At 38.7% G+C, this 22,349-nt stretch overlaps 1 long non-coding RNA gene across 1 annotated transcript in view; it reads right to left on the minus strand.

The window, feature by feature from the left end:
- Window positions 1-1,444: 1,444 nt before the first annotated feature.
- Window positions 1,445-22,349, minus strand: part of LOC134731849 (uncharacterized) — a 37,985-nt gene continuing 17,080 nt past the window's right edge. Inside the window, exon 3 of the long non-coding RNA XR_010114484.1 lies at window positions 1,445-3,328. This is a non-coding gene — a long non-coding RNA (uncharacterized lncRNA). The remainder of the gene's footprint in view (window positions 3,329-22,349) is intronic.

Below are 22,349 nucleotides of genomic sequence, written 5' to 3' on the forward strand. Positions count from 1 at the left end.
CCTCAAGAAGTCACCACTGTCTATTGTTTTCACCTTTGTGTCCATGTGTATTCAATATTTAGCTCCCACTTTTAAGAGAGATCATGCAGTATTTGGATTTCTGTTCCTGCATGAGTTCATTTAGGATAATGGCCTTCAGGTGCATCCACATTGCTGCAAAGTACATTATTTCATCCTTTTTATGGTTGCATAGTATTCTGTGGTGTGTGTATACCACATTTTCTTTATCTAGTCCGCTGTCGATGGGCATCTTGGTTGATTCCATGTTTAGTATATATGATGATAACAGTATAAGGATGGAGGAGGAAATGGAGCTATAGTGAATCAAATTTGCTATATTTAGTAAAGATTAAGTCAGTGTTAACCTGTAGTAGATTATGATGAGTTAATAATGCATAGTAGGGCTGGGCGCGGTGGCTCACGCCTGTAATCCCAGCACTTTGGGAGGCCGAGGTGGGCAGATCACGCGGTCAGGAGATCAAGACCATCATGGCTAACATGGTGAAACCCTATCTCTACCAAAAATACAAAAAATTAGCTGGACATGGTGGACGTGCCTGTAGTCCCAGCTACTCAGGAGGCTGAGGCAGGAGAGTCACTTGAACCCAGGAGGTGGAGGTTGCAGTGAGCCGATATGGTGCCACTGCACTCCAGCCTGAGTGACGGAGCGAGACTCCATCTCAAAAAATAAATGCATAGTAATTCTAGATAAACAACTAAAAAATATTTTAAAAGCTTAAAAAGCAACAATAGAATTAAAATGATACACTAGAAAATAAATATTTTACACAAAGTAAGGCAGTAAAAAGGAACAGAAAAGCAAATAGGTCATGAGACATATAAAAAACAAACAGTAAAATGGTGGACAAGTCCAACTACATCAATGGTTACATGAAAAAGCAGAGATTGGCAGACTGGATAAAAAAGCAGGATCCAAAAATATGCTGTCTGTAAGAAATAACACGTGTGTTTTCAAAGACACAAAATTGGTTGAAAGTAAAGGGATGGAAAAAGATGTACCTTACAAACAGTAGTCATGAGAGAACAGCAGTGACTATATTGATTTCAGACAAAATAGACTTTATGACAAGCAATATTACTAGAGACAATGAGAAATATTTTCTAATAGTAAAGGGTCAAAACATCAGGAAGATATAAATTTATAAGTGATTATACATCTAACAACATAGTATCAAAATACATGAAGCAATGAGAGAATTGAAAGAATAGATGATTTAGCAATTATAGTTGGAGATTTCAGTAGTCCTCTAAAAGTAATTGATAGAACTACTAGACAGAAAATCAGTAAGAATTTAGAAGATACGAAAACCACTGTCAAACAGCTTGACCTGTTTGACGCATATAGAATACTCTACCCAACAACAGTAGAATATACATCCTTGTTGTTGTATGTCTAATAATTTTTGATTGATTGCTGCACATTTTGTATAAAACAGTATAGCCTGAGGCCAGTAGGATTTATACCCACTTTTAGAGGACTACTGAAATCCCCAACTATAATGTCTCTTCTTAGTTTTTTTAGTGTGGGAGCACTGAGCCAATCTGGTTTTTATTTAAGATGATTTTTGTTCTTGTTGCTATAACTACCATTAATGTATAACAGTATTTAAATCTGTGTTAGTCTGTTTTCATGCTGTTGATGAAGACATACCTGAAACTGGGTAATTTATAAAGAAAAAGAGGTTTAATGAACTCACAGTTCCACGTGGCTGAGGAGGCCTCACAATCATGGCAGAAGGTGAAAGGTACCTCTTACACGGCAGCAGACAAGACAGAATGAGAACCAAGTGAAAGAAGTTTCCCCTTATAAAACCATCAGATCTTGTGAGACTTATTCACTATCATGAGAACAGTTTGGCAGAAACTGCCCCCATGACTCAATTGTCTCCCACTGGGTCACTCCCATAACATGTGGGAATTATGGGAGCTACAATTCAAGATGAGATTTGGGTGGAGACACGGCCAAACCATATCAAAACTCCTCCAATGGTAGACTACTGCTACAATGTACTGATTGTGAATCCTAAGGTGCTAGAGGATTTTTCTCCATGTTTTCTCAGATTTAAGAAGTGCTGCCTGCTTGAACCACTAAAGGGTCTCTCTATGCTCTTATCTTTCTTATAATGTATACTGCTATTGTTGGTTATTTGGTGGAAGGTTAAAGATGGGAGTGGATGGGGACTCTTAGTTGTCTTGGTCCAGCCTCATTTGGCTAGATCCTGGGTACCTGGGTCTCAGAAGTGGTTTTTTTTCAACATTCCCATACCCATGTGGCAGCCAAACCCTACTTACTATCTATGAAGCACTTGGGGCAGGAGAGAGTTTCATCCTCCTCCTCCAGTGGTAGCTAACCTCTGTTTTCTGTCAGTACAGAAGGCTGGACCCTAGGGGGTTTCCTGCCCCTTCCCTAGTGTCAGCTAGCTATTGCTCTACTCTTCCCTCAGCAGCGTTGTACATTTACTGGAGATCAAGGACATGTGAATTGCCCTGTTTCTCCCCACCCCAACCCCAGTGGTAGGTTGCTAACACTTGTTACTCTGTGCAAGGTTCATCGTGGAAATACGGAGGTTTCTGAGAAATCTCTTCAGAGTTTATCTTTGCCTGGGAATGAGGGAGGAAGGAAGGGTTCTCCACACCGTCCCAGTGACACTGGATTCTATCTATGACCAGAGGCAAGGAATTCTTGCCTGAGCTCTGGAGGCAAGAGGACTTATTTGGGTCCCTCACCCAGGGACCCAAAGCCCTTGGTTCCCATTTCAAGAATGGTCTCTCTTCAAGAAACATGAGCAGATGGGGCTTTGTGTGTCTGTGGACTACTGAGAGTGGGGTACAAAGAGCATGTGAGGCAGTGCTGACTTTCTAGTGTTGGGAGGAACCAGGAGTCTAAACCATTGCTCTCACCCACCCGTGGCCTTTAAGGATTTGTTAAAATTCGATGTTTTCTTTTTACCTGCCCATAAGGTGGTTGCGTTTTCATGCTGTGCCTTGCCAAAGGTAAAGCCGTTTGTGCACCTGATCTCTCCTCAGAGTGGCCTGTCATCTGAAATTTAGTGCACTTGTTTGCCTTGCTACCTTAGCTCGCTGCTGAGCTCAAGGCAAATCATGATTTTATTGATTGTCCAGCTTTGTTCCTGTTTATGTGAAAGCCACATTATTTTGTGGCTTTCTACATCTAAGTGCAAGTGAAACTGGATCCTCCTTTAATTAGTGTCTTCCACTTGAACTTTCTTCTTGAGTCTTCTGTTCCATCAGTAGCTATCAGCTTCTCATTCTTTTTGGAAGAAGATATCATTTGGTCTTTATGTAACTGAAAAGAAACAAGCCATTAAGATACCTTAGCTTTCCTTCTGAAGAGTTGAGTAAATAAATCTTCTAAAAGTCATATTCTCAGTTTAAAATGTTAGTATTTCAATATTGCATTGTTAAATCATTGCTTTTAAAAAGAGGATCACGAGAAAATGGGGAACATGGTTGTAGATTTTGACTGGCATCTGCTTTTAGTAATTTTAGATTCTTTATAGTTGTTTAATTAGACACCTCATATTGTATAGAATATGTTTTTTAAAATGTTACAACTTTTTGTATGACTTAGATGTATGCACTATAAGCATTTGGAAGAGGGTGGATGAAAGAGCATTTGGAAGAGTCTGGCTTTAGCCACTACATGAAATTTTATTTGATCTTAATATCAAATGACTTTAAAAATGAAATAAGAAGCTTCCCGTTTTCTAATTTTTAGTTCTTTTGGCATGATACAATGAAAAGAAATCCAAGAAGAGTGCATTGAGTGGGATGATGTAATGTGAAATGCCAACAAAACTAATGACTTAATAATGGAAAAAATAGGAGGCTGTTTTATAATTCAAATATTAAGAAAAGTAGCTTATTCATTTTGATAGAAGAAAAATTTTGGTGATTTTTTTCTCTTAATAACTAATGAATTAGCTTTAGAATTTGTATTTCATTTGGGAGCAAAGTCCTGCTTAACAGATAAAGCACGTAGTTCACGTGAACTCTGACCAATTTCTAAAGCACTAAATGTTTAGAGGTATAATATTATACCAACAAGCCAACAAAAAACTCACAAAAATGAATCTTGGGAAGAAAATAATTGGTTTAAATGCCCGTAACAATTTGTGGAGGTCCAAGATACCAAAACACAGAGAGGTAACTATCTTTGCAAATCAGAGGTTTTATTTATTTGTTTGTTTATTTGTTCTTTACTTCTTTATGAGTCTTACCTACACAACCTCACACATAACCTCTCTTCACAGCCATAGTAATACTGTTGCAGAGAGGAATGCAGAACCTTACACATACACAGTTTGATACTGAAACACAAGAGTAATTGTTCAACACCCGCTACGTGACGAGCAGGCTCAGTGTAAGACGCAGTGAATACAAAGATGAGACACAATGTCTACCGGGAAGTACGCTCTTTTAAACTTTCTGTGTTTGGGTAAAAGTATACATCCATGAAACCACCACTAAATCAATGCCATACACTCATCCATCACCTAGGAGGTTTGATTTAAAACCCACTCTCTAAAGCTCTAGCTCTTCAGTTTTTATCTGTAAGGCCAAATTACATCTGCATAGAATTCAATCTGGGTGATGATTGGCTATTTAATGTTGAATTTTCAGGCTTTATGTAGATACAGAATAAACAGAGTCTTCACATAGTACCTTATTTTTTAAGTTATATATCTCTTTTACTACCTAGGTTTTATGGAGTCGTCTGTTACTCCTACCTAACAAATTCCAGGATCTTCCTAGAGGAAAATTCTTCTTGGTTTCTGGTTCAATAACATAGACTGGCCTGGTGAGAACTGCAGGCTCTGCTCCTGACGCCTTGGCTTCTCTGATTTTATTAAGTAGCCAGCTCCTCAGTTTTCTTGATCCTTTCTGTCTATTCATTCAAGGTTGTGTCTTGCCCCGCTTCTCTTACTCTGTATTTTCTTCCCAGTGGATATCACTGGTTTCTGTTTTCAATGGATTTTTTTTTTTTTTTTTTTTCCGTAGAGATGGGTCTCGCTCTGTCACCCAGGCTGGGGTCCAGAGGCGCGATCTCGGCTCACTGCAAGCTCCGCCTCCCGGGTTCAAGCAATTATCCTGCCTCAGCCTCCCAAGTAGCTGGGACTGCGGGTGCCTGCTGCCACACCCCACTAATTTCTTTTGTATTTTAGTAGAGACAGGGTTTCACCATGTTTCCCAGGCTGGTTACCAACTCCTGAGCTCAGGCAATCCACCCGCCTCGGCCTCCCAAAATGCTGGGATTACAAGCGTGAGCCACCGCGCCAGGTCCCATGGCTATTTGCATATAGACAACTTTCAAAATATTTATTGTCCAGGGCTTTTTTTTATTCTGACTATCAATTTGCCTAATTGAGATTTCCACTTTGATATATTATGCTCAATTCAAAGTTCCTATTCCCCAAACGGGCTTGTGATCATCAGCTCAAGATTGCTTCTCCTCCAGTGTTCTTTCTAACAGTAAATGATTTGCACCACCCACTCAGCAATTCATGCCAGAGACCTAGGAGTGGTCTTTGCTTATCCCTCTTCCTTAATCTCCATGACCGATCATTATCACCACCTCTTAAATAGCCCTGGAATCCACATCTACTTTCCTTTCTCACTGTCACCATTCTAATTTAAGTCAACATTATTGGTCATCTGCTTCTGCAATAGCTTTCTGTTGAATTCCCTGTATCCAGTTTTGCCACTTTAAAATCAGTTGTCCTCACTGTGGCCAGAATAATCAGTTTAAAATGAAAACACAAGCATATCTCATTTTGTCAGGGTAAGATCCAAACTCCTTATCATAGTCTGTAGGTACTACAAACCTGGTTCCCTGCCCGTGTCTCTGGCCTTTCTTGCTACACCCTTGCTTTCTGTGTTCCAGCTGTATTAGAGTTTTCAGGTCCCCGAGTTCTCATGTTGTTTTTCAGCCAAGTGCTTTTGAATGGTTCCATCTACCCATCATAACATGCTTTTCATTTCTAGTCTTAGAATTCACTTTTTCTGGGAAATCCTTTTTAAGCCACCAGATGAAGTCACATATGTGCCCCCACAGCATCCAGCATTTGTTCAGTGTGCCCTGTTAGACTGAAGCTCTGTGAGGAAAGGGACTGTGTCTTTTCCAGCACTATATCATAAGCACTAGCAGGGTGCCTGCCATCAATAAATATCTGTGGATGAATAAATAAATACAGATAACCAGTTTGATTTGGATACATAAATATGAATGTTTTGGATTCATAGAAAATTTCTACCTTCATTACCCTGTACATAAGCCATTTGAATCACTCACATTCCTATGGTCCCCAGTAGGGCTTAAATGCTTCCCATGTATGCACAGTATAAATAAAGTCTGTGTTGTGAATTTCCTAGAAGGAGACAAGCTTCCTACTTAGGCATGTGACATGTTCTGGGCTCAGAGAGAAGAACAGCATGATAAGAGAATTTCCACACCTGTGTGCTCCTGACATTATTGAGTGAATGAGTCCCTAGCTGTAGCTACCCTTCTGAATGAGGATCTGAGACAACATTCATTTTCAGACACAATACCATGATATAGACTTTCCCTGGCAGGATATTTGCAGTTCTTCCCAGGGATTAGAGACTTTGTCTCAATGTGTCTCAGCATCAGTAACCCTTGTGATTCCATTCTAATGGGATGCATTGAGTATAGTGATGCAATTTATTGAGAATTTATTGTGGCACAATAATAATATTAATAATAATAATCATAACACTAATACCTAGGATTTATGGCATAATTATGTTCCAGGAAGTGTTCTAATCACGTTTCACTTATTAACTCGTTTAATTCTTAACAAACCATATAACATAGGTACCATAATTCACCCCATTTTTAGATAAGGAAACCGAGGTTAAATAGCTTGCCTGGGGTCATATGGCTATTATTTGGAGCAGCCAGGATTTTAAAAAAATCTGTTGGGAAAAAACTTATTTTCTTGAGAGTTGGCTTGAACTATAGAACAATGAAAGATCTACCAGTCTGTTCCTTATATGTCACCCTTGGCCCACCTCCCCATCCCCAGCTAGGCTAGTCTCTCCTTGTGCTCTGAGTTCCTCATTTCTGTCCCACTCTTCCTCTCAATCACCCACATGTTGCAGTTTACAATCTGTACATTTTAGGGTGAAAGCAGAAAGCTCTGGCCCTGAAGTAGGCAAGGCAGTCTAAGCATGAATCTGTTTTTGAAGGCTTTAGTTTGCTTTGAAGATAAAGATGGATTTGGTGGAGTGGGAGGGGATTGGAGGCTTAGTACTTCCAGAATTGAAGGAAGACGCATCTATCCAGGAACATTTTGAATACTTCCCCAGCTGGAATGGGGAGAGGTTGGGAGTTTTTGAGCTCTTAGTGCCTCTGAGTTGGGGAGAAATAGTGCTTGCATGGCGACCCCAGGGAGAGCTGTGGCCTTTAGAGTGGAGGCAAAGGTCCCCAAGGTCAAACTTGGCCCGGAGGCAGCAGAATTGTTGGAAGAACTACCTATACCTAAATGGACTTGGTTTGGGCCAGAAGCAGGTCAATGCTGAGCACATAGCTGAGGAACAGGCCCTTCCTTATGACCCAGGGCCCATAAAAACTCTGGGTTGTTGCATGGTATAAGGTGTATGGAGGAAGACCGGAAAATTGGCTGTTATATTTGCCTGGAAATCATGATTTTACCACTTTGAAAATTACACTGTAAAAATATGTTAAACACTTTATATTCACATTAAGAGATTCAACTGATAAAACACAAGACCTCAGGTAATCTTTTAAAAAATCCATCTGTTATTTAAATTTCCCTTGTGAAAAAAATTATCTTTTTAATGTGTTAAACTGAAAGCTGATACACACACACACACACACACTCAATTATTTAGTTGTATGTGCACATTTACTATGGAGAAATGTGGCATTATTTGCATCTTGAGTGCCCTGAATCCAAATGCCCTTGTTTCAGTAGACCTTGGCTTTTCCTCATCTTACAGGTTAGCCCAGATGAGTCTCAGCTTTGATGGAAAAGATGGCTAGCTGGCAATTACTGAATAATCTTATATAATCAGAGGAGACCTTGTGAAATCATCCTGGGAAAACATTCTTTAGAGGATAAGAATTTTGGTAGCAGTTATATGTCTAGACTCTTGAGTTACTACTGAAGGTAACACTATTTTTTCAAAGGCCGTTGTTGCTAAATTTGGTTCAAAATATTTCATGTCAGTAAGGAATAAAGTGAGAAAATACAGCCTGTGAGTTTACCTTTAATACAACAGAGTGTGATATGAACAACTGTGAAGTCTTATTTTTATTTAGCTGTATCCAGCAGACATGTAGTTTCCATCAGCCTGAGAAATCCTCCCAATGTAATTTCCTAGTGTTGAATTATCTTAGATCAATCATAACTGTACCTTTTAGAACATGTATAAGGCCAGTCAAGCATCCTTCAGTTTAGCACATTAAAAAAAACAGTTTTTTTTTTCACAAGGGAAATTTAAATAACAGATGGATTTTTAAAAGATTGCCTGAGTCCTTGTGTTATATCAGGTGAATCTCTTAATGTGAGTGTAAAGTCTTTAACATATTTTTGAAGTGTAATTTTCAAAGAGGTAAAATCATGATTCCCAAGCAAAAATATAATGAACATGTATCACTGATTTAATTCATTAATTAATGAAGGAGCCAGTTAGATGTTAATATTGGTTCAAAGAACATTTAAGGAGCTAGGGCATTTATGAACAATTTAATAAAAACATATTAGGATAAGATTGCTGAGTTAGCTGTAAAACTGTTTAATGTACAGCAGGCTGTAAATCTTTGGGGTTATCTGTTCCATTGAACAGAAATCTACAAGGTAGGGAAAGGGTCCTAGACTAGTCTAGGACCTTCAATCAGCAGTAAACAGTGCATTCCCCTAGACAATTCTTGGGTGCTGATTGGCTCCATAAGATTCTGAAAGTATGTGCCGTGCACCATTTTTCTGGCTTTATTTCCAACTTTCAGATAAATTGTCTGACATATTGTTTCCAAAGGAGTATTGACTCAGTTTATTTCCGTGACTCCAGATCCTGTCTGAGACTGGTGGAAATGACCCACTTAGGCATGCTTTCCTTACATGTTCCTGCTCTCCCAGTGGGGGTTAGTGGCTACATATATGTGGGGGACAAGGATGCTTCCTTGGCTATTGAACAGGGCGAAGTTGATGGTGAACACCTACATTGGCAAAACACCTTCAAAATATTGCAGTGTCCTAAGGAATTTTAGGTTCTCATTTTAATAACAGATGAATGACATAGGCATAGAGCCTACATCTTCTTTTTGAGTGAGCTTTCAAAATTTTAGAGGTGCCAATGAGTTATTTGCCAGAAGGGTTATTAAATGAACTGTTTTATAACTTAGGAGTCAGGAGCCCAGGCGCTGCATTCAAAGAAATCAGAGTTCCACCATTGGTATACCACTTATTCACTGTGTCATTCTGGTCAGCTTCTTAGCCTCCGAGGGCTTCAGTCTGTTTTTTTTTTTGAGATTGAGTTTCACTCTTGTCACCCAGGCTGGAGCGCAATGGCACCATCTCGGCTCACTGCAACCTCCACTTCCCGGGTTCAAATGATTATCCTGCCTCAGCCTCCCAAGTAGCTGGGATTACTGGTGCACACCACCATGCCCTGCTAATTTTTTTATTTTTAGTAGAGATGGGATTTCGCCATGTTGACCAGGCCGGTCTCAAACTCCTGACCTCAGGTGATCTGACTGTTGGCCTCCCAAAGTGGTGAGCCACCACGCCTGGCTGGGCTTCAGTCTTTTAATTTGGGCTACTGTCAAAGTTATATCAAAGAACAAATATAAGTGCTCACTATAACTATGCTCACTGGACACAGTTGTTCAGCAATAAAAAATAAATAAGGAATTATGACTATTGATGTATTAGAATATTCTTGCATCTTTATAACAAATATGTAAGGCTGTTCATAAAGAAAAGAAGTTTAATTGGCTTATGGTCCTGCAGGCTGTACAGGAAGCATAGTGGCTCCTGGAGAGGCCTCAGGGAGTTTTTACTGTGGTGGAAGGTGAAGGGGGAGCAGGCATGTCACATGGTGAGATAAGGAGCAAGAGAGGGAGAAGGGGAGGTCCTAAACTTTTTTAAGCAACAAGATCTCATGTGAACTCACTAACCGAGAACTCACTTATCACCAAGGGGATGGTGCTAAACTGTTCATGAGGGATCCACCCCCATGACCCAGTTACCTCCTACCACACCCTACCTACAACTTTGGGAATCATATTTCAACATGAGATTTGAAGGGAACAAAGTTCCAAATGATAGTGACTGGTTCTAGGTGCAGACACTGTACTAGGTAACCTAGGTCTTGGGCATTTAAGAGGTGGCGTGGGCCTGTACCTGAAGATAAGTGGTCTCCATTAGGAAGAGAGAGAGATTCGTATCAATAACTATGATACAAAGTGTTTTTGTAGAGGGTCTGTATGTATTTCATAGAGCTGTGGATGTACTGGGGACAAAGCCATTAACTCTGCTTAGCAAGGGAATGATATTTTGAAGATTGTACCAGGAGATCACTTTCAATATGGGCTTTGAAGGAATGGAAGCAGGGGCCTAAATCATGGGTCAGCAAACTGTTTCTATAAAGCATTAGATAGGAGATATTGTTGGTTTTATGGGTCATATGACCTCTGTCTACCCCAAGCATATTGTCAAAATTACAGGAGGTCATAACTCTCCTGTAGCCTGCACTGCTCCAGGCACATATGGAGAATTCTTTTTAAAATTCTGGATGCCATATCCTAAGAGATAAACATGGATAAACATATTATGTGAAGAGCATTATGGCCAGAGAGGTGAAGAATGTGTAAATTATATGCTACAAGGTTGCTGGCCATATAATTTGTGGTCCAAACTAGGATACATTTGAGAGTAAAAGGGGGCTCTTAGAAAAAATTATCTAAAACTTGAAAGTAAGAGAATGGTCATATGTCTTTCGTCCTATTGTGGCATTATTTATCAGGACTGCCTAAAGATTATTTGATTTCCTAGAAGGATGTGCCTTTGTTTGACTTTGCTCTTCGCTATTTGTTTAGAACACAGACGCTGTGAAATCTATTTTGTAGATTTCCATCTAGCAGAAAAGATAACACCAAAGATTATTGTTCATTCCCCTTAGAGGATTAATCAGTTTATATCTAAACTAACAAACTTAGTCTAGCATTCTTTTCTCTCAAAATACCTATAAAAATCCAGTTCTATTTTCTTATTTGTTCCTCCATTAGATTAAGTTGAACAAAATATTTGGCATGCATTCAGTCTACATGTGTACAAATGTCATATTTTAACTTTTTGAACTTTTCACTGTGGCAAGGTGCTACTTATTATTATACTAGGAAAACAAGGATAACCAGGACTATCCCAGGAAAACAAGGCTGCATAGTCACCCTAAATATGAGAAATGTTTGAAGGAATTCAGAGTATTTATCCTGAAGAAGGCAGAATGTGGGATGTTTGACAGGGGATTTGAGTGGCAAAATGTTATATTTTTGTGTACTTTGAAGGCCTTCAGTGTTAATGATGCAGCCTGTATGTGGGTACCAGAAGAGATAGGAAGACAGTGGCAACAGCATCATAGTTCTTTGGTGTTGAAGCAGACCAAGAGTGAGGCCCTTGTGCGGTGCTTTGGTGAGTGGGTCTATGGCAGACCTGTTACCCTGTGGTTCAGCTACCTGGGACCTGGAGAAGCTGGGACCTGGAGGACAATGTGGCTGGGGAAACCAACTCTGCCAAAAAGGCTTACAGGGATTAAGCATCTTACCAATAGTTTGACAGGTTGGAATTCAGACCTTGGTTTCTAGGCTCCAGGCTAGTTTCCATCCCACCACTGCATCCCAGCTGAATCCTCCCATTTCAACTTTGCGTAGTTGAGTTTTGTTAAGTATGTTTGTACTGTTAAATATAATTATGGGAGGCCATTGTTTTGGACTGAGCTCCTGCACTAGGCCCCAACAGACCAGATAAATCAAAGTGGAGTCATTCATGCTAAATGCCACATAGTCAAACTGAAACTTTAAGGAAGGAAATAGATCCCCAAACAGACTCATTTTTTTTCCTTGAAAACAGGAGATTCCATTCTACCTGAGTCAACACAATAAGGAAGTCTTTTCTCTTTAACTCTCACAAGAAAGTAACCTGTTGTAACCTGATGTTAACCAGTCAGACTATTGTTCTGTTTCCTTGTTCCTACTTTACAAAACCTACGTTCTACTTTTGCTCACAGATAGCTCTCGTTCTGTTGTGTAGAATGGAGGCTGCTCTGGTTCATGAGTTGTGAAAAAGCACCAATTAGATCTTTAAGTAAATTTGTTGTAATTTTGTATTTTTTGACAGTACTGTTATGTATGTATGTATGTATTGTATATGTATATATTTCCAAGCATTGAAGGAGTCTAGTTTAAAACAACAGAAATAATCTGAGTTGAGCTTCCCAATGACTAAATTCAATTAATCACATTAAGGTATTATAATGTATACAGCCATTACAAGCAAGAAACATTTTTAGCTTTGCCAAAGAAATAGTGCATAATAATGTGAAATGTTATTATCATTATAATGCCAGAGTATCTTCCAGAATATTCATATTTGTATAATGTGTATACCTATATATTTGTAGGTATGTATTGATATATTTAATTGCAGAAACTTCAGAACTGTAAAGTACTGATTTTAAATGAGTAATACTTGTCATCACTCAATGGGTTCATCTTGCCTACTGCCCAGAAAAACCAAGGCACTGGGAACAGCAGGTTTTTGCAATAGAGAAAGAGATTAATAATCGCAGGACTGGCCAAGTGTGAAGACAGGAGTTTATTATTACTCAAATCAGCTTCCTGAATATTCAGAGACTAGAGCTTTTTAAGGATAATTTGGTGGATGGGGGCGGCTAGGAAATGGGGAATACCGATTGGTTGGGTCGGGGATGAAATCATAGGGGCTTGAAACTGTCTTTTTGTTGTCTTCATTTCCTGAGTAGGATCACAAAACCAGGCGGGTGAGTTTAGCTGGTCTATCAGAATTCAGGGTCTGAAAAATACCTCAATCACCAACCCTAGGTTTTACCATAGGGATGTTATCTATAGGACATCCCTATATTGGGGAGGTTAGAATCTTGTAGCCTTTGGCTGCATGACTCCTGAGCCATAATTCTACAATGTGGCTCATCTGTTAGTTTTCCAAAGGCAGTTTTTGTCCCTAAGCAAGGACAGGGATAGTTTCAGGAAGTGGCTGTTATCATCTTTGTTTTAAAGTTAAACTAAACTCCTTTCATAGGTAACTTGGCCTATGCACAGAAATGAACAGGGATAGCTTGGAGGTTAGAAGTAAGATGGATTCAGTTAAGGCAGATTTCTTTCACCTTCATAATTTTTTATGTTATATTTTTCTCCCTGTCATAGTTTTTGCAAAGGTGATTTCAGACTGAAAAAAGTCTTTTAGCTGCAGGTGTGACGTATTGGTCTAAACCACTTAAACATGCCTGGAGAGATGTATCTTTCCTTCTTGTAACAGCCTTCAGTTTGACTTTAAGAGAAAACAATTAAAAATGGCTCAGTAAACTCTGAGAGGACTCCATTTTATGGATGATTGCACCACCAAAATAAGAAACCATTACCTGTGAAATATTCTAATTGAATTCCTGATGGCATTGGTCAGCTTTATTGTTTTTCAAAAGAAAGCCACATTTAAGATAGATTAGGGCTTCAGAACGATTATTAGGCTTCCAAATATTTTTGCTTTTTTGTACAGTGTATGTGAAATGTTTAGAAAGCTAATAAAATATTATTAAAGAGACTAATAACAAAATACATTAAAATCTTGGAAAGAATAGATTAGTATAGTCTGAATTCACTTGCTCTATGATCAACCCTTAACCCTTTTCAATATATTCAATACTATCCTGTTTTTTAAAATGTTCACCTCAATTGCCTAGTGCTTCAGGTTATATCTTTGGTTATTATGGGATATGAAAGACATACATTGCTTAAAGTATCAGTTTTCAAACTTTTTTTAAACTGTACACCACTGTTACAACCTTCCAGTGGAAAATGGACCCATCAATAATAGAAAATTGGCAAAGAACAAAATAATGAAAGTGGCATAAAAAGTCATGCACCGTGGATTTTTAAAAGTGTTTGTTCTTTGTTAGAGTTTGTGGTATAAAACTGAAAGTATCTGGAATTGTAGATGAATCTTCTTTAAAGATAAAGAACTTGCATTTTTGGATCAGTTTGCAGTCCATAAGGAAGACTCTCACCTACTATGGGCCGACTGAATACCACGCTTTTTGAATCTTTAGTTTAAAACAACAGAAATAATCCGAGTGTCAGATTGTTTAATAGCAAAGAGAAGTGACTGAAGTGAGATAGGAAGACAGTCTGCCATCCTAGAGGAACAGTGGCAACTTTGGGGACACTGATAGAAAGCCAAGGATAAGGGACAACACATGGAAATGATGTTAAAGTTTTGGCTTTTACATATTGATGGGCTTGAATGATTTTCTTTCTGTCCAGTGATGGCTTATCTCTGCGTGGGTATTTGGTGGTTGTGGTGGGGTGGGGGAACAGGCACTGAGACAAGGAAGATAGAAGAGATGATCAAAGGATAAGGAATCTCCAGGGAGACAACCAGACTACTCAATAATAATAATTTGTACTCTCTTTTTAAATAGGTATTTGTGCCTTCCGTTTTTTGTTGTTGTCTTATTTCAGAGGTAAGTAACTGTAGAGTGAGCAATTTTTTCTAATCTCTGATAAGAAAATGCTTTTGAAGTTAAACTATTAAATGAAAGAATACTGCTTTTGGTTTAAGGTAAATACTCCTTATCAAATGAAGGAATTACTGTTTATGCAGTCATGTGATAATTATTTCTTGAATCTTTCCAACCTCATAGCATTCTTCTAGGTGCTTGAAATATCCTTCCTGGTCTAGTTTACTAAGAGGTTTTAAATTTAAAAAAATGAAGACTGAATGCTAAGATTTATCAAGTGCCTTTTCTGTACCTATTTAGAAGGACTTAAAGATTTTAAAGTTCCAGTATGTACTGAATTATGTTAATGTATCTTCTCATGTTAAATCACTCTTACATTCTTGAAATAAAATGATTTGGCCATTTTTAAAAAACATTGTCCTGGATTTGACTTGGTATATTTTTATTTGGACTTCATAAATATTTTGAATTATTAACTCATAATTATGCTAACTGTATTTAAAATTATTGAATACATATTTATAAGAGAGACTGACATAAGCATACTTTTTTCATACTATTTTGTCAGATTTTGTATCAGGAATTCACTACTTTTGTTTGATTCATTGAGGAGTTTTTCACGTTTTGCATGATCTGGAATAATTTAGATGACAAGAGCATCAACTACCCTGAGAGAGTAGAGAGCTTGTTCTGTACAATGGACTTGATGTTATTTGTGGAGATAATTTTAAGACATCTTTTTCACTTTTCTGTATTGTTACTGATATATCTTCTTGAGGCAATTTTGATAACTTCTGTTTTCCTAGAAAATTCTTCAATTCAGGGAAAATTTTCAAATTTACCCTCTGCATCTGACCGAGAGACAGACAAGACAGAATGACGTTAGAGTGATGGAGTAGGTCAGGCCTAGACATGGAGTGCATTTCTTTTACCAGTTGTTTTCAGTATTCTATTAGATTTTCTTTTGAGTTTAATACTCAATGCATCAATCATTGTTACTGCTGATATTATGGAATATTTACTTATATTAAGATCATGATATTTATATTGTTCTGCAATTCAGTCCTTTTTTTTTTTTTTCTCACTTTGTCGCCCAGGCTGGAGTGCAGTGGCGTGATCTCGGCTTACTGCAAGCTCCGCCTCCCGGGTTCACGCCATTCTCCTGCCTCAGCCTCCCAAGTAGCTGGGACTACAGGCGCCCGCCACCACACCCGGCTAATTTTTTGTATTTTTAGTAGAGATGGGGTTTCACCACGTTAGCCAGGATGGTCTAGATCTCCTGACCTCGTGATCCGCCCACCTCGGCTTCCCAAAGTGCTGGGATTACAGGCATGAGCCACTGCGCCCGGCCTGCAATTTGTTTTTTCTCCCTACTTCGTATGTCAGGGACGTCTTTCTTTGTTAGCTTATGGAGAGCAAGTTTTCTTAAACTTGGAACTATTGACATTGGACCCAACAATCTTTGTTGTGGGGGCTGTCCTGTATTGTAGGGTGTTTATCAGCATTCCTTGCCTCTACTCACTAGATGTCAGTAGCACATTCTGTCCTCAGTTGTGACACCCCAAAGCATCTCCAGCTATTGCTCTATGGCTCCAGAAAGGAGGGGCAAAATTGCCCCCAGTTGAAATCCACTGATGTAGAACTACATCATTCTTTTAAAAACAGCTACACAGAACTTTATAAATATACTATAATTATTGAATGAATGAATCATCTACTGATGAATCTTCAGTTTTTTTCTTATTATTTTTATTTATAGAATTTGTTTTTACATAATTTTAATTTTTATGTGGTCAAATTCATGTCATTGCTTAATTATTTCTCTGCCACACTCATACCCTGAGATGACTAAAATATTTGCTCATTTTATCCTAGACTTTTATGTTTTTATTATTTACATTTAAATCTCTAATCCCTATGGAATTTATGCTACAAATTGATATGTAAAATCAGCTTAGCTTTTTCTCAAGTGGTTATCCCATGGTCCCATACTTTTATGTAAGTTTGTCCTTTCCATTCAAAATGTTACCTTGTTGTGTACTAAATTCCTACATACGCTCTCTTTTCCATTTGTTTATTCACCCATTTCTGACAAATACTTTGCTGTTTTAATTATAAAATCTTTATAGTACATTTTTATATTTGGCAGGAAAGTTATCATTTGGTCTTTTCCAAAATTGATAAGGGTATGCTTGCACATTACTCTTCTAAGAATTTTAGTATCCATATCTTGTGTTCCATGAAAAATCTTGGGTTTTTACTGTGATTTTACTGGTCTTATTATATTACTGAAGAGAAAATTAAAAGGTTGCAATATTAAATCTTCCTTTTGTTAACATAATTTATCTCTGTTTATTTAATTCCTCTTTTAAGGCCTCTTGTAAAATTTTTCTTTGGTAGTTTTTTTTGTTTGTTTGTGTTTTTTTTTTTTGTTTTTTTTTTGAGATGGAGTCTCTGTCCCCGGGCTGGAGTGCAGTGGCATGATCTCGGTTCACTGCAACCTCTGCCTCCTGAGTTCTAGCAATTCTTCTGCCTCAGCCTCCCGAGTAGACGGGATTACAAGCATGTGCCACCATGCCTGGCTAATTTTTGTATTTTCAGTAGAGGTGAAGTTTCACCGCGCTGGCCAGGCTGGTCTTGAACTCCTGACCTCAAGTGATCCTCCCGCCTCAGCCTCCCAAAGTGTTGGGATTACAGGCATGAGCCACACTGTGCCTGGCCTCTTCAGTAGTTTTGTTAAGTTGGTTGTATCTTTCCCAGGTTAAAATTCTTCAAATGACTGTTTATTCTTAGTTTTACATTTATTTTTGTGAAGGAAAGATTTGCTGATTAGAATAGGGAACCAATGCAGGTATGTTCACCCCAAATACCTATCCTTTGTATGGACTCTGTGGTAGTGGCTTTAGGGTAGTGTGTAGGTCCTGTTTCATAGGTAGACCTCCCTTTGGTGTGTGTGGAAACTTCCCTATGATTGCTAAGTGAGGATGACTTTACAGGCAGGGCGTCGGACAGATGTGTACTTGAGTGTGTTTCACTCCTGGGAAGAGTGGGGTTAGGCTGTCATGCTTATAAAAAACACCCAATCAGGCATATCTTTCCCTTTGTTTAGACTGAGGATAGAGTTTTCAGAGTTCAGGCTGAGGGCAAGTGCTATAGCCAGCCAGCTCTTCTGGCAGGGGATGTACTACCATGACAAGAGAACATTTACTATTAAGTGGTTGCTCATAAGGTTTTTCAAAGGAAGGAAAATGGGGCAGAGTAGACCCATCTCTCCCCTAGTTCTACCATTATACATAGAGCAAAGTCTATATATACGAAGTAGTTTTCTGAAAGGTTAGAGATTCCCAAAAGTGTATTGCATGGTAGGAGGGACAATGGTTCAAAGTTAATGAGTTTAGATGTTTCTTTTATTGCACAAGGGAGAATGTTTTCAGGCTTTGGGCTTTCATAGGCTTTGTGTTCCCTTGCATGCTTCCTTCATGATGACCAGCTTCTCTTGCAAGTATCCCCACCTCCCTGAAAAACACATATTTCTCAGCTTAGCGACTTCTCTATCCCTCAGGAAACTCTATCCTTTTCCAAAGAAGCTTTTATGTTGTAAACCAAAAATCACATTATAAGCCCCCTGATAAACTGAATGGACTCCTTCTCTCAGCCAAGGGCATTCCAAAAATTTAACCTGAAAAACTACGTCAGGCCATTATGGGAATGCATGGTTGGATATGTCTTATTATACCTTCCTCACGTTGGAATTCAGTCACAGCTGACCAGCATTAGCATTAAAACAGAGACCTTAAGACTGACAAAACAGACTATTTGTAGCAATAAGTTACCAGCATGACATATAGCAGGCCCTGAAAGAAATAAAAGTATTTTACCCCAAAATATGTTTCTTTGACATATTTTGAAATGGTCCTGCAAAGCTGTCTCTTGTGGGGAAAAATCTACATTGTGTAGAGAATCCCTTTCCCTTTCTAGGTCTTTTCCATAATCCAGGAGAGAACTGACTAAGAGCTTGGCACTTTTTTAAGTCTGATAAGGAACATTTACAATCTATTCTCTCTGAAGCCTGCTACCTGGAGGCTTCATCTGCATGATAAGAACCTTGGTCTCTAGAACCTCTTATCTTAACCCACACTGCCTTCTATTGATTCTAGGTCTTTAGATTTTAGCTTAACTCTTCAGCCAATTGCTAATCAGAAAATCTTTGAATTCACCTATGACCTGGAAGCTCCTGCTTCTCAAGTTGTCCTGCCTTTCCAGACCAAACCAGCGTATGCCTTACATGTATTGATTGATGTCTTATATCTTCCTAAAACATATAAAACCAGGCTGACCACCTTGGGCACATATTCTTTGGACCTCTTGAGACTGTGCCTCAGGTCATGGTCACTCATATTTGGCTTAGAATAAATCTCTTCAAATATTTTACAGAGTTTGACTGTTTGTTGACAATGCCTTGATGTTTTCTGGCATTGCGTTTAAAAGAATGAACATAGGATGAGCATGATTGTTCATCTCTGAAGAGTTGTGCAGAATCCAGAGGGTTATAGGCTCTTGTTCCAGGAGGGAGAGTGATCATGCTCTCCAATTCTACACAATTCTATGTCATCTCTTCTGTTAGTGAGTGAATGAGTCAGAGTCCACTTAGAAAAACAGCATGACACCAAATAGCCTAACAGAAAAAAAGAAATATGGGGAATTGGTATTAGAGGATTGAAAAGCAACCAGGGATCACTGAGCTAGCACAGTGACAGGAAGTGCTCTGAACAGCTGCCACCCCAGGGCCAGGGATGGAAATGAAGAGAGGGTGGGGTTAATAGAACCCTGAAGGTTGATGTTTGGGGCCCTGCAGAACTGCTGCCTGGTTGGTGGTCATGTCTCTGAGGAAGTGCGTCTCTGGGAGTGTGGAAACAAAGCTGAAGCTATAGTGGTGCTACAGCTAAACCCAGCTGCCACTGTTGTTTCACAAAACCATAGCTGGGGCAATGCTGATAGGAGCAATGAGCACACGGGAAGGAGAAAGTCCTTTGTCCCTGCTCCAGCGTCACTGTCTCCCTCTAGTGACCCCTATTGGCAGAACCTAACAGGGAACCACTGGCAAAGGAGAAATGTTTGCAGAGTCTAAACCTCTGCATCACCAAGCTGAGTACAGAAGAGAGGGTTTGGAGGTAAGAGATAACAGTGAATATTCTGCACAGTGAAAGTCAGTGAGGTTCAGATGGGAAGTGGGCATTTGTGCAAAGATGCATATTTGCACTCATCAGAGACACACAAGCTAAACCCATCTCATGGAAATACTACTTTGGTGCAAGGATGGACAAATAAACCAATGGAGCAGATAAAGTCCACAAATAGATGTGCACGTATATGGTTTCTTGATTTGCAATAAAGGTGCCATTGTCATTCAGTGGGAAAAGATGATTATTAAATAAATGGTGCTAGAGAAATTGGTATCTATTCAGGGAAAAAAAATGAATCTTGAACTTGACCTTACACCACACATAAAAATTTATTCAAAGTGGATCATAGACCTGAATGTGAAAGGCAGAACAATAAAGCTTCCAGAATGTAACAAAGGAAAATGATTATGGGGTAGGCAAGATTTCTTAAACAAGACACAAAAAACATTAAGCCATAAAAGAAAAAGGAAAAAGATAAATTGGGCTTTCTTAAAATTAAGAACTTCTGTTCATCAAAAGACATAGTTAAGGAAGTGAGTTCAGTGAGCAAGCCACAGATTGGGGGAAGATATTTGTAATACATATACTTGACAAAGGAGTCATATCCCGTATATATAGATATGTAAAAATTAAACACCTATAAATCATATAACCCAAATTAAACCCACAATGAGGGAAAAGTATAAACAGAGTAGCTTGGCTAAAATGAAAAGATTCAACATGAAGTGTAGGTGAGATTGTAGAGCAGCTGGAGCTCACGTACATTGCAGATAGAAGTATAAACAGTTTCCAGACAAAGTGGTTCAGCCACTTTGAAAAACTGTTTGCTGGTATTTATTAAATCTAAATGAACTTCTATCTTCTTCTATCTTATGACCCAGCAGTTCTCGGTTCTACTTTTAGGTATATATCCAAGAGAAATGAGTTCATATTTCAACCAAAAGGCACATGAAAGACCGTTCTTTGCAGCTTTAGTCATAATAGCCAAAAACTAGAAATGCTACAAATATCCAACAACAGAGGAATACAAAAGCAAATTGTAGTGTATTCATAAAATGAAACACTGCTCAGCAATAAAAAAAGAAAGAACTGATATTTACAATAGTATGGAAAAATCTCAAAAGCATCCTGTTGGAAAAGAGAAACCAGACACAAAACTGTATATACTATGTGATTCCACATACATAAAGTGAAAGACAAACAAATATCGTCAAAGATGATAAAAGTCAGAGTCGTGATTATCATTGAGGTGAGTGAGTGAGGAGGCATGAGAGAACTTTCTGGAGTGATGAAAATATTCTATATCTTGGTCTGTGTGGTAGTTACATAGGTTACATACAGAAGTAAAAATTTAGCTGTGCAGTTAAGAATATATAGTTTATAGCAAACAAGTTTTATCTTTAAAAACAACCTACAGGCCAGTCATGGTGGCTCACGCTTGTAATCACAGCACTTTGGAAGGCCAAGGTGGGCGGTTCAGGAGGTCAAGAGATCGAGATCATCCTGGCCAACATGGTGAAACCCCATCTCTGCTAAAAATACAAAAATTAGCTTCGCGTGGTGGCACATGCCTGTGGTCCCAGATACCCAGGAGGCTGAGGCAGGGGAATCGCTTGAATCGGGGAGGCAGAGGTTGCAGTGAGCCAAGATCTTGCCACTGCACTCCAGCCTGGGCGACAGGGTGAGACTCCATCTCAAAAAAACAAAAACAAATAAATAAAACCTTCAAAAGAAAAAAGTATTTCTTTTGTTATCATGTTCCTGGCCTAACCCTTAGGAACAATAGGTAATCATAATTGTGTGAAGGAGTATCTGACTCTTTTCTGTTTTGCTGAAGACTGAGCATCACTGAAAACAAAACTAAACTAAACAAAGCAAAACAAAACAGAAATCATGGTATTAGGTTGATCTTTTTGTGTCCTGTGAGGAGTAGCATCAATTTCAAATAGAATTCTTTTAATTTTAGGGCTCTTTCTAAGAGGGGGCAGGGGATGGGAAATTTATTCATTACACTTTTCCATATATAGAAAGATGAAAAGGACCTTATCTACAAAGATCTGACAGCATGTGGAGGATGGAGGGCCCAGAGCACTTTAGAAACATAGCAGGGAATCAGTGAAGCAGTACATAGAGAAGAACTAGAGGATATGGGTATGCAGTCAGGTTATCTGTACACAGAGAGCACTTGAAAAGTATTAGCTATTCTAATTCAGATCTTAGGTTTTTGATAATGCCAATAGCATCACTGAACAACTGGTGAAGAATTATCTGGCTTTATTTTAATCTTTGGACAAGTGCATTACTGTGTGTGTGCACCTGTGTGTGTATACATTACAACAAGAAGAGAATTATCTTTGTATTTACCTAGTG

Source organism: Symphalangus syndactylus, chromosome 11, assembly GCF_028878055.3.
Source record: "Symphalangus syndactylus isolate Jambi chromosome 11, NHGRI_mSymSyn1-v2.1_pri, whole genome shotgun sequence".
Classification (NCBI taxonomy): Eukaryota; Metazoa; Chordata; class Mammalia; order Primates; family Hylobatidae; genus Symphalangus; species Symphalangus syndactylus.